The sequence below is a fragment of the Apodemus sylvaticus genome, chromosome 3 (assembly GCF_947179515.1).
Source record: "Apodemus sylvaticus chromosome 3, mApoSyl1.1, whole genome shotgun sequence".
Taxonomy (NCBI): domain Eukaryota; kingdom Metazoa; phylum Chordata; class Mammalia; order Rodentia; family Muridae; genus Apodemus; species Apodemus sylvaticus.
Window position 1 is genome coordinate 69,113,922 of NC_067474.1, and position 10,511 is coordinate 69,124,432.

At 47.9% G+C, this 10,511-nt stretch overlaps 1 pseudogene; it reads right to left on the bottom strand.

Annotated features, from left to right (window-relative positions):
• Positions 1-2,024: 2,024 nt before the first annotated feature.
• Positions 2,025-3,293, bottom strand: LOC127679916 (igE-binding protein-like; annotated as a pseudogene).
• Positions 3,294-10,511: the final 7,218 nt, after the last annotated feature.

Consider the following 10,511-nt stretch of genomic DNA (forward strand, 5'->3'; position numbering starts at 1 on the left):
CCTTGGGCCCCAAAGAAAGAGTTCAGCTGCAGTGAGTGTGCCGAAGTTGAGGCCAAGGTTGCAGAGGGGCAGAGGTGGGCCTGTGGGAGCCTTAGAGAAGACAGGCATGTCTGGAGGGAAGGTATTAACCAGAGAAAGAAACGAGCTGGGAGAGACAGGTGGACAGGCAGCCTCTGTGAGCAAGTGGCTCCAGCTGTAGGCACTTACATTTCCCAATCGGAACATCAAGAATTGCCACACCAGCTCACTGTCTCCTTTAGCTGATGGCACAGCAAGACTCAGCTGGTAGCTAGAGTCAAGTTGTATGTGCCTGCTGAGGTCCCTTCCTAGCCAATTCCTACTTGTACCAAGGCAGTATCTATGTGGAGGACAGTCTTAATTAACAATCAATCATGGGAAAAGCTGGCCTCACAGAAATCAAAGATGGTGGCCCTCTCGGGCTTAAACTTTTCCTGTTTGTTCCTGTTCCAAGACTTGTGTGTACTTAATGGTCATCTTATGCAATGACACTTTATTATTTTACAGTCCAGGAATTAAGAAATCTGTAACCCAGGTGTGGATAGAGTTGCTTTCTTCTATAGGCTATGAGGGAGACTCTTCCAATCCTTTGCCTCAGGTTTTACTGACAATCCTTGTCTTGTGGAAGCATCATCCACAACTTTGCCTGCGTGTTAAGGTCTGAATTTTCCCATTTTAGAAATGTACAGTCATGTTTTGTCCCGCGCTACCGTCTCGCCAGCAAAACAACGCGGCACACTCAGGATCCTTCTATAGAAAGGCTTTAATGGCTCTTGAGAGGGAGAGCATAAGCTTACAACAATGGAGACTCTAACGGTCTGAAAAACCGTCCCTTATACAGGCTGGTAAGCCCGCCTAGGACGTGGCACTTCCTAATTGGTTGCAGCTCATCAGCTCATATTACGCCACGAGGTAGGCAGAGACCGAAGGACGTTAAATCACTTCAGGCACGCGCACTGATTTGTTCACCGGTTAATGATACATTTTAGCTAGATGCGAACGCCATCTTGTAATGGAGTTTGCAGGAGCAACGGGCGGCTTCTCACATCTCCCTCTTTTTGTTTTATTATGTAGCAAATAGATCTCCCAGTAGAGAGGGTAGAGACAGTGGTCGCACCTCCCAGCCAAAAATATTGATCAGACCATGTGCGGGAGTTATCCCTAGGCCTATTCTGGAGCCCGAGATACTCTCGACCTGTCCTCTGCCGTTTTTCTGGGAAAGGGAGACTTGGGCAGGCAACCCTTATGCGGAACAACATGTCTCTCAGAGGGATAGTGGCCCTCTGTGCGATACCTTGTTCAACAACCCTCCTTGGGTGCTGTGTTGGACACTCTGCCCAGTGCAATGAACCTGAGTTCCGGGCGTGCAAGAGCTGTCCGGTCAGCGATCTATTGCTTGAGCATAGTTAACCATACATCAGTGGAAGCCCCATGTTCCAGGGCTGCAAGCACCTGAGTAATAACCACCTTGTCTCGCTTATTTTGGGTTCTGAGTCTGCACACCATCTATAGGAGAAACACCAGTCCACAGCAGACGGCCATGCCAAACAATCCAACCCCCACCAATTCTTTGAAATAGGAGACGGCCGAAGAGATCCAAGATGACAGCAAGACATGTGGAGTTGATCTGGAGCACGGCCATCCTTAATTCACGAAGCGTCTGCTCAAACTCAGAAGTCCAATTCTGCAAAATGAACTGGAAAATGAACTGAAAAAGATTCTTAGACAAATTAGTAATGAATGTGAGGCTTTGGTAATTGGCCAAGACCTTGGCCACCAATGGGAAGAGATGATGCTCTTATCCGCCCCAGTGTCTAGAATACCTTCAAAACTTTTGCCATTAACTTGTAGGAGCAGCTTCGGTCTATCTTGTAAGCTGACAACCAAATAGGTTGAGTCCCAACCTGAAGATCCCATCTGCTTGCTCCTGGGCTCCTGGTAGGTACTCGGAAGGATCAGCAGTTGAGCTATCCTATCTCCTTTACTTATAGAAAATACACCTTTGGGGCTAGAACACAGAACCTGAATCTCTGTGGTATGTTGATTATCAATTATGCCAGGGTGAACAATTAATCCCTGCAGAGTAAGTGACCCCCGGCCCAGAAGGAGCCCTACAGTCCCTTGAGGCAGTGGTGTAGGCAATCGAACTGGTATGGGCTGTACTCCCATTTGAGGCATCAATAAGAAGTTGGAGGAGGCGTGCAAGTCCATTCTTGCGCCATCCCCAAGGGGGCTCTCTCCGGGGCTTTGATAAACCGGTTCCCATATCTTTGTGGGCCCTGGGACCATGGGCCCGCTACCCCGTTTTTTGGATCCTCATTTGTGGGGGTCTCTCTAGGAGGGAGGATATTACCTCTCAGATCCCTGACCGAGCGACACAGGTCCGCCTTATGATAGCCCTTGCCGCAGCGGGTACAGAGAGCAGGGGGAGCCCTTTGATTTCAGCAATCTCTTTTTATGTGTCCGGGCTTCCCACAGTTATAGCAAACCCTTTTGTTGGGCCCCTTAGGGGGGCGCCTCTGGGATTGTAAAATGGCAGCCGCTAGCCCTGCATTGGTAAGGGGGCCTCCTAATTCTCTGCAGATTCTGAGCCAATCTTGCAGCCCTTTGTTCTTCCTTGGGGCAATAGCTGTGCGGCACTCCTGAGTGGCTTGTTCAAAAATGAGCTGCTCAATAAAAGGCATGGCTGTCTCAGAGTCCCCAAAAATGTGTCCTGCCGCTTCTGTCATCCTAGCCACAAAGTCGGAAAAAGGCTCCTGAGTCCCCTGTATAATCTTTGTTAATTGGTTGCTCCCTTCTCCCCTCCTAGAGAGTGCCTTCCAGGCCCTGATGGCAGTACCCGAAACTTGCTGATATGCCCCCCAGGGGAAATTAGTCTGGTTGGTCGCATAGCGCCCCTGCCCTGTCAGCATGTCAAAAGTCCACTCCTGTTGTTCTGGTGTTAAAGATGCAGCATTGGCTCTAGCTTGCTCTTGAGCTGCTTCGTGCCAGAGGGCCTTCCATTCCATGTATTGGCCCATGCTGCTAAGCGTGGCTTTGGCCACTGTCTGCCAATCAGCAGGTGTCATAGAATCTCTTGCCAACCTATCCAATTGTGCTAATGTAAAGTTGGTGCAAACACCATACTTTATGACTGATTCTGCTAATTCTTTTATCTGATTATATTCCACGGGCGCATATACCCGCCCGTCCTCTAGGCCTTCAAAAACAGGGAAGGCCGAGCGTAGCTTCCTTCTCACCTTATCAGGTAGGAGGGATAAGGATCCTGGCGGACCTCATACAGAGGGGGTGCCTAAGGGACCACCTGTGAAAGCGGCTATCCCATAAAGTGAATGTCTTTGGTGTCTCTTATTGCCCTGAAAATGATGGTAACTCTCCTCTTCATATTTTGCCACTTCCTCATCTAGCTCAGCCTCCTCCTCGGGGTCGAGGCTTTCATCCTCTGAGCTTCCAGGGCTGTCTGAACTACTTAATTGCAGAGCTTTCAGCTCTCGGACGGGGTATAAATTAGTCCCCTTGTCCGATTTTTCAACAAATAGTCTCTAGGTTCCTTAAAATACGCTCCCTTGTCAGCAGACTTTCCGGGAGGGCCATTTTCCTTATACTGGGCCCGTTTCTTCCTTTGCGCGCCTAACCTCTCACTGCGTTCAGTTTCTGACATGCTATCCTGGACTTCCTCAAGAACACTTCCTCCATTCGTCTAACGAGGTCCCTACCTAGCTTGTTCCAAGAGGCCAAAGTTAGTGAGCCGGAGCAGGCATCTGAGCGTTTGGTTGGCAATCTTTATATCTCGCTGTTTCAACACGGCTTCTATAGCAGTAACAACCGACTGGGAGGAGCCCATGATGATAAAAAAAAGGGGGGGGGCGCCCGCCGCTTATCTATGTCCGCCTTACCAGCGTGAGGAAAGTGAAAGTAAAAACCTGCGCGGAAAGTGAAAGTAAAAAAACGGTGCTCAGCTCCTTTACAGGAGACTGAGATGCAGACCCAGTTGCTGCCGCTTATCTATGTCGATCTTATTACACTTAACAGCAACCTTGATGGATACAAATGTTAACACCAACCTTGATGGATACAAATGTTACCACAAGTGCCCCTAGAACAATAACCAAGGCCTCAATACTGCCTTCCTGAAGCGGAGAAAACTCAAGCCAAAGTCCGGAAAAGACATACCTCTCTGAACACCTTTACCTACAGTTCTGAAACCTGAATTTAAGGGGTCTCCACTTTGGTGCTGACGATGGTCTGGTTGTATTCCTGGGTTTTCTGCACCAGTTGTCCCGCGCTACCGTCTCGCCAGCAAAACAACGCGGCACACTCAGGATCCTTCTGTAGAAATGCTTTAATGCACTTGAGAGGGAGAGCATAAGCTTACAACAACGGAGACTCTAACGTCTGAAAAACCGTCCCTTATATAGGCTGGTAAGCCCGCCTAGGACATGGCACTTCCTAATTGGTTGCAGCTCATCAGCCCATATTACGCCACGAGGTAGGCAGAGACCGAAGGACGTTAAATCACTTCAGGCACACGCACTGATTTGTTCGCTGGTTAATGATACATTTTAGCGAGATGCGAACGCCATCTTGTAATGGAGTTTGCAGGAGCAACAGGCGGCTTCTCACAATGCTTGGTCAGGACTCTCTACTGATAGTTTTGTTTCTTAAAACGGGACTTTTTGGGGGGAGGGGTTCAAAATAGGGTTTCTCTGTGTAGCCCTGGCTGTCCTGGAACTCACTCTGTAGACCAGGCTGGCCTCGAACTCAGAAATCCGCCTGCCTCTGCCTCCCAAGTGCTGGGATTAAAGGCATGTGCCACCACTGCCCGGCAAAACGGGACCTTTTTATGTAGTGTAGACTAACTTAACTGTACTGGCTGGTTTTGTGTGTCAACTTGACACAAACTGGAGTTATCACAGAGAAAGGACCTTCAGTTGGGGAAGTGCGTCCATGAGATCCAGCTGTGGGGCATTTTCTCAATTAGTGATCAAGGAGGGGAGGATCCCATTGTGGGTGGCACCATCCCTGGGCTGGTAGTCCTGGGTTCTATAAGAGAGCAGGCTGAGTAAAACCAAGGGAAGTAGCACCCCTCCATGGCCTCTGTACCCACTCCTGCCTCCAAGTTCCTAACTGTGTGAGTTCCAGTCCTGACTTCCTTTGCTGATCAACAGCAATGTGAAGTGTGAGCTGAATAAACCCTTTCCTTCCCAACTTGCTTCTTGGTCATGATGTTTGCACAGGAACAGAACCCCTGACTAAGACACTAGCCTTGCTCCACTCTTTCTGCTTCAGCTCTCCAAGGACTGGAATCATCGACAAAAAGAGACCGTGTGCAGAACCCAGGGTATGTGTATGTATATCCTCTCCTGGCCTGTGACTGGGTCTTCATAATCCACAAAGACACTCTTGTCAGATTGGTTGACTTTGAAAGTACCAGGAATGGAGCCTCAGTATCGTTGGGGACACCACAATCAAAGTCAGAGCACTAAGTACGATGATAACTCTGGGGAGTAGAAGGGACAAGGGCCTGGGACCTGTGCCCACATGAAATCTATGGGTCACAGGCTTTTCCCATTCTCTATCTTCTTAGGAAGAATTCCATCCCTCTTCAGGTCTCCTACGGCAAACTGCTCCAGCTGAAGCATTCCATCCAGCAGAGAAGCTAGTTGAGACTCAGGAAGTCCCTGAAACTGATCAGATGTACTATTTGTTAGTATTTAATCTAGGCTCCACCCCACAGTTGCCTGGAAACAGCTAGGTATGCCTGACTCACTGTAAAAGGGGATGCTTGCCCCTCCTCACTCACTTGCTCTTGATCCTGCTCCCCCCTCTCCCCATTCCCCCCTCCTCTCTCCACGTGCTCATAGCCAGCTTCTCTCTGTCTCTCTCTGTCTCTCTCTCTCTCTCAAACTCTATTCTATATTCTAGACTATACCATCATGTGGCTGGTACCTCAGGGAGGAAGGGATGCCTCAGCTTGGCTCTGCAGAGGCATCTTCTTCCCCCACACCATACCATGCATCCACCAAACATGTTCCTTCATCCCCTATCATTTTTATAAAACACAACATTGGTGCTGTGAATACTTTCACCAAACATATCCCTGATTTCTCTGTCTTTTTATAAAACACAATACTATTCCCCTCCCTCTCCAACTTTCTTTCTCTCTTTTTTTAAAGATTTATTTATTCATGTATATGAGTACACTGTGGCTGTCTTCAGACACACCAGATGTGGGCATCAGATCCTCACCATCTCTAGTGAGCTACCATGTGGTTGCTGGGAATAGAACTCAAGACCTCTGGCAGAGCAGTCAGTACTCTTAACCACTGAGCCATCTCTCCATCCCCCCCTCCAATTTTCTAAAAACAGTAAGGACTGCTGAGGAGATGGGGCAAGTATGACTGAAAGGCCCAGTCACTGCTCAGGCCATAATACCCTACAGCAGCCTTTCTCCTTTCACAGATGGGGACATAACCTACTGGGACAGTATCTGTTGAGTCCCTAGCTGGTAGACTTTCTGGAGCTAAGATCTCTCATAGTGGGGGGTGGGAGCTAAGGGGTGGGGGTGGGAGCTAAGGGGTGGGGGGTGGGTGAGTTCCCATCAAAGGGGTGTTGGTGGCCACACATCCTACTCCCCACCCCCTTCTCTAGTCCTACCTGAGAATCAAAGAGCCTTCCTGCAGGCTTAGTGAACCCCCACCCATCCTTAGGAGGATACAAGGTGGAACTTCCACTTTTGACACAAGGGTCCTCATGTCCTTCCTCCATGACCCCACCATACTGACTGTCTTTGGTACTGAGGTCTGAACTCTCTTGAGAGTCCCCGACAAGTTGCCATCGATCTGTCTGTCTGTCTGTCCATGGTATTAAGCAAATCTTGCTGCCAATCTGTCTCAGTGTCTGAGACCTTATGAGACCTTACTTACAACCAAAGCTGCCTGGAGAGGCCCAGACTAACGAGGCTGCCCAGAGGGAGATTTTCTCAACGTTAAGCTGCCTGAAAGGGGTGTAGTGAAGAAAGCTCTGGGTTTTAAGCTGTCATGAGCTGTCATTCTTGCCGGGTGGGCTTTCTGTGCTGTAGCTGGCTTTTGAGTCCTTCCCACTCCTGTAAGTAACCCCAATAAACTCACTAGTTCCCAAGTTGGACTTCAGCTCTCTCCTACTCTGATCTGTTGTTGGCTCCTATCTAAGGGAAGACATCTGCTTACATCTCCCAAGAAGCAGTGTTCTGTAAGACCAGGCTATGTCTCAGGAGGGTCTCCATTTAGGCGCCTCCCTTTCCCCTCCAAGTCTAGATTTTTATTTTCATTTTTATTTTTTGAGACAATGTCTTATGTAGCCCAAGCTGACTTCAACTCTGTATGTAGGCGAAAATGCCTTTGAATTCCTGATCTTTCTGTCTCTACCCCTCAAGTGCTGGGATTCCAAGTGCGCTCCACCAGAACTGGCTTCTCTTCTTAGTTTAGATCCTAGATTGAACAGCTCTCAATCCAGAGTGCCACCCCTACCCATTCCCCAGAAGAGTCTTGTCTGGGCCCCGTAGTGGTTCCCTTATCCTCTGCCTGAGGGCATTAGGCAATGTTGGAGCACAGAACTCTTAGGGAGAAGAGGTCATTAGATATCATCCATTCCAACTTCTCCTCTCAGAGATGGGAACATTGAGGTCCCAATGAGAAATTAAAGGGTTCAGCATGGTGGTGCATGCCTTTTTTTTTTTTTTTTTTTTTTGGTGGTGCATGCCTTTAACCCCAGTACTTAAGATGTTGAGTCAGGAGGATTGTGAGGTCAAGGGTAGCATTGATTATATAGCAAATTTAGTGTCAACCTGGGATACAAGAAACCTCATCTCAAATATATGAAGAGAGGAGCTGGAGAGATGGCTCAGCTGTTAAGAGCACTGACTGCTCTTGTGAAGGTCGTGGTTCAAATCCCAGCAACCACATGGTGGCCCACAACAATCTGTAATGAGATCTGATGCCCTCTTCTGGAGTGTCTGAAGACAGCTACAGACACCCCATCAAAGGGGTGTTGGTGGCCACACATCCTACTCCCCACCCCCTTCTCTACCTCCTACCTGAGAATCAAAGAGTTTTCCTGCAGGCTTTGTGAAACCCCACCCATCCTTAGGAGGGTAAAGAAGGAATTTTCACTTTTGACACAAGGGTCCTCATGTCCTTCCTCCATGACCCCATGTAATAAATAAATATACATATATAATAAATAAATATAATAAATAAATAAACTTTTATAAATAAACTTTAAAAAATATGAGGAGAAATGGGGGTAAATCTTTTTCCTTTGGGTGACTGGCAATGGAAAAAATTTAACATCTTTGCCATGAGACCTTGGGTTGAACTAAATGTATAAGGGAAACTCTGGTACTTTCAGTGGGTGACTGGAAACTAACCGAATGGGAATGTGTCCTATGGAAAACAAAGTAAGGGCTCAGTGTCTTCATCCGCCGAGTCCTTGGTCGGACTGCTACCGGAAACAGAGCAGGCTCCCCGTAAGTGTGCCGAATGAATGCTCAGGTCCTTTCCTTTCTCTTTTTCTAACAAAGTCAGCAGGATGGGCGGGTTGCATGCTCTGAAGTAGAGCTTACTAAAGGCAGGAAGGGAGCCTGGTGAATGTCATGCTGGCTGTGGAGATGGGAGGCCCGCGGAATCCTGCATGGGGTTTGTAGTGCATGTGGCTAACAGGGAGAGCAGGTGACAGAAGACCAACAGATGTGGGGCAATGGCTGCTTAGCCACTTTCTCCTCTTTTTGTTGGTCCCACTGGCTTGCCTAGGCTTCTCCCTGAAGCTGGGTCCTCATTCCTGGTAACTGCCCACTTCCCTCATCCTCTGGGTAAAGGTATTATTCTTCAACAGATGGCAAGGGGAGGCTGTCATCGTTTTGGGGATAGACTTGACAGAAACAGCCTTTGTCACAGTTACTGAGGTCTTGGGGACACTAACTAAGGGACAAACTTCTTTGTGTGATCATGTAAGGAGGAGGATGTGTCTTAAGTGTAATCAAATCCCAGAGTGATAATAATTGCCCATCATGACTTTCTATCCACCATACACCACATGATATCTGAAAGCTGAGTTAGATGAACTACTCCCCAAACAGCCCTTTACGACCCATCCTTACCCCTGGGATGGGTAACTTTATGTCAGTTTGTCAGTACACACATGTTTGGTTAAACATTATTCTGGATGTTTCTGTGAAGATGTTTTATGGATGAGATTCATCCTAAGAGGTAGTTTGGTTGCTTCTCTTTCCCCGTCCCCTCTGAGTTCACAGCAAGGCAGTAGCTAGCCATCTGCAAACCCAGGGGGGAGCCATCAGCAAGAACCCAATGAGTTGGTAACTTGATGTAGGACTTCTCACCTTAGATCTATGAGAAATACGCATCTGGGGTTTATATATTCCAGCCTATAGTATTTTACTAGGACACACTGAGCTGACAAGATGACTATTAGCTACTCTTTGAGGCTGCTGGCTTTGCATACTGGTACTGAGGTCAAGGCCTGAACCTCAGAAACCATCACCACATATTGGTTGAACAAATAAGTAACAGCATGTGAAGAATATTATTTTCTGAGACAAAGACCTGGCCAGACTGCTGATATTCAATGGTTACAAGTTCCTGGATGCAGCAGGTGGTGACAGTGGCTCAGAGGAGGTAGGAGTAGAGTCTCAGAAGATGCTCTGGGACTTGGCCTTCGCCCAGCTGTCTGGCAACACCTTGATGCCTTGGGAGGAAGGCTCCTCCTTCTGCTTCTGAACAGAACATGTCTGTTTGCTGGCATCTGTATTCACAGAACTCTTAGCAAAGGCTCCAGTAGTCTTGGAAGGGTGTCATCTTTTGGCAAAGCATAAGTACATACGTGTGGGGGGCAGGGGGTGGTGGTGTGTGATGGATGCCCTGTAATGACTGTGCTGAACTGAGGGAAAGTTTTGTAGATTGCTAGCAATCCTTGAGTGGACAGAAGTCAGGTGAGGGAGAGCTAGGCAGTGGGCTCTGAATTGCCCTTGTAGGCAGCACCTGTTGCCAGAAGGGCAGCTGAGAAGGTAGAAATTACCCAAAGGTTGGATTTATGCTTTCTAATAGCCTTGGGTCCCTAAGGAGGCTTCCAGTCTTTGGAGGGAAGAGTTGGACTGTGGGTTAGGGGTGTAGTAAAAGGTAATCATTCAGGACCGGGAGCTTACCTAATGAGCTAAAGTCCAGCGTACAAAATAGAACATGGTCCATGTCTATCGTGGGCTGTGAGGAGGGGAAGGATCTGGAATCCAGAAGAGCTACAGCATGCCAGAGACTGAGCTACAAAAGTTGCTTAAGCCAGTCTCTTCAGGTGTAGATGTATAGGTGTCAGTTTATCTAGGTATCAATACAAAATGAGGCACAGGCCTCTTAGTTCAAAAAACGATGACAAATTTCATTATATTAGAACATTGAAATTAAGTGCAAAAGTCCTTGTTCTACCAACTAGAAGTACAAACTGAC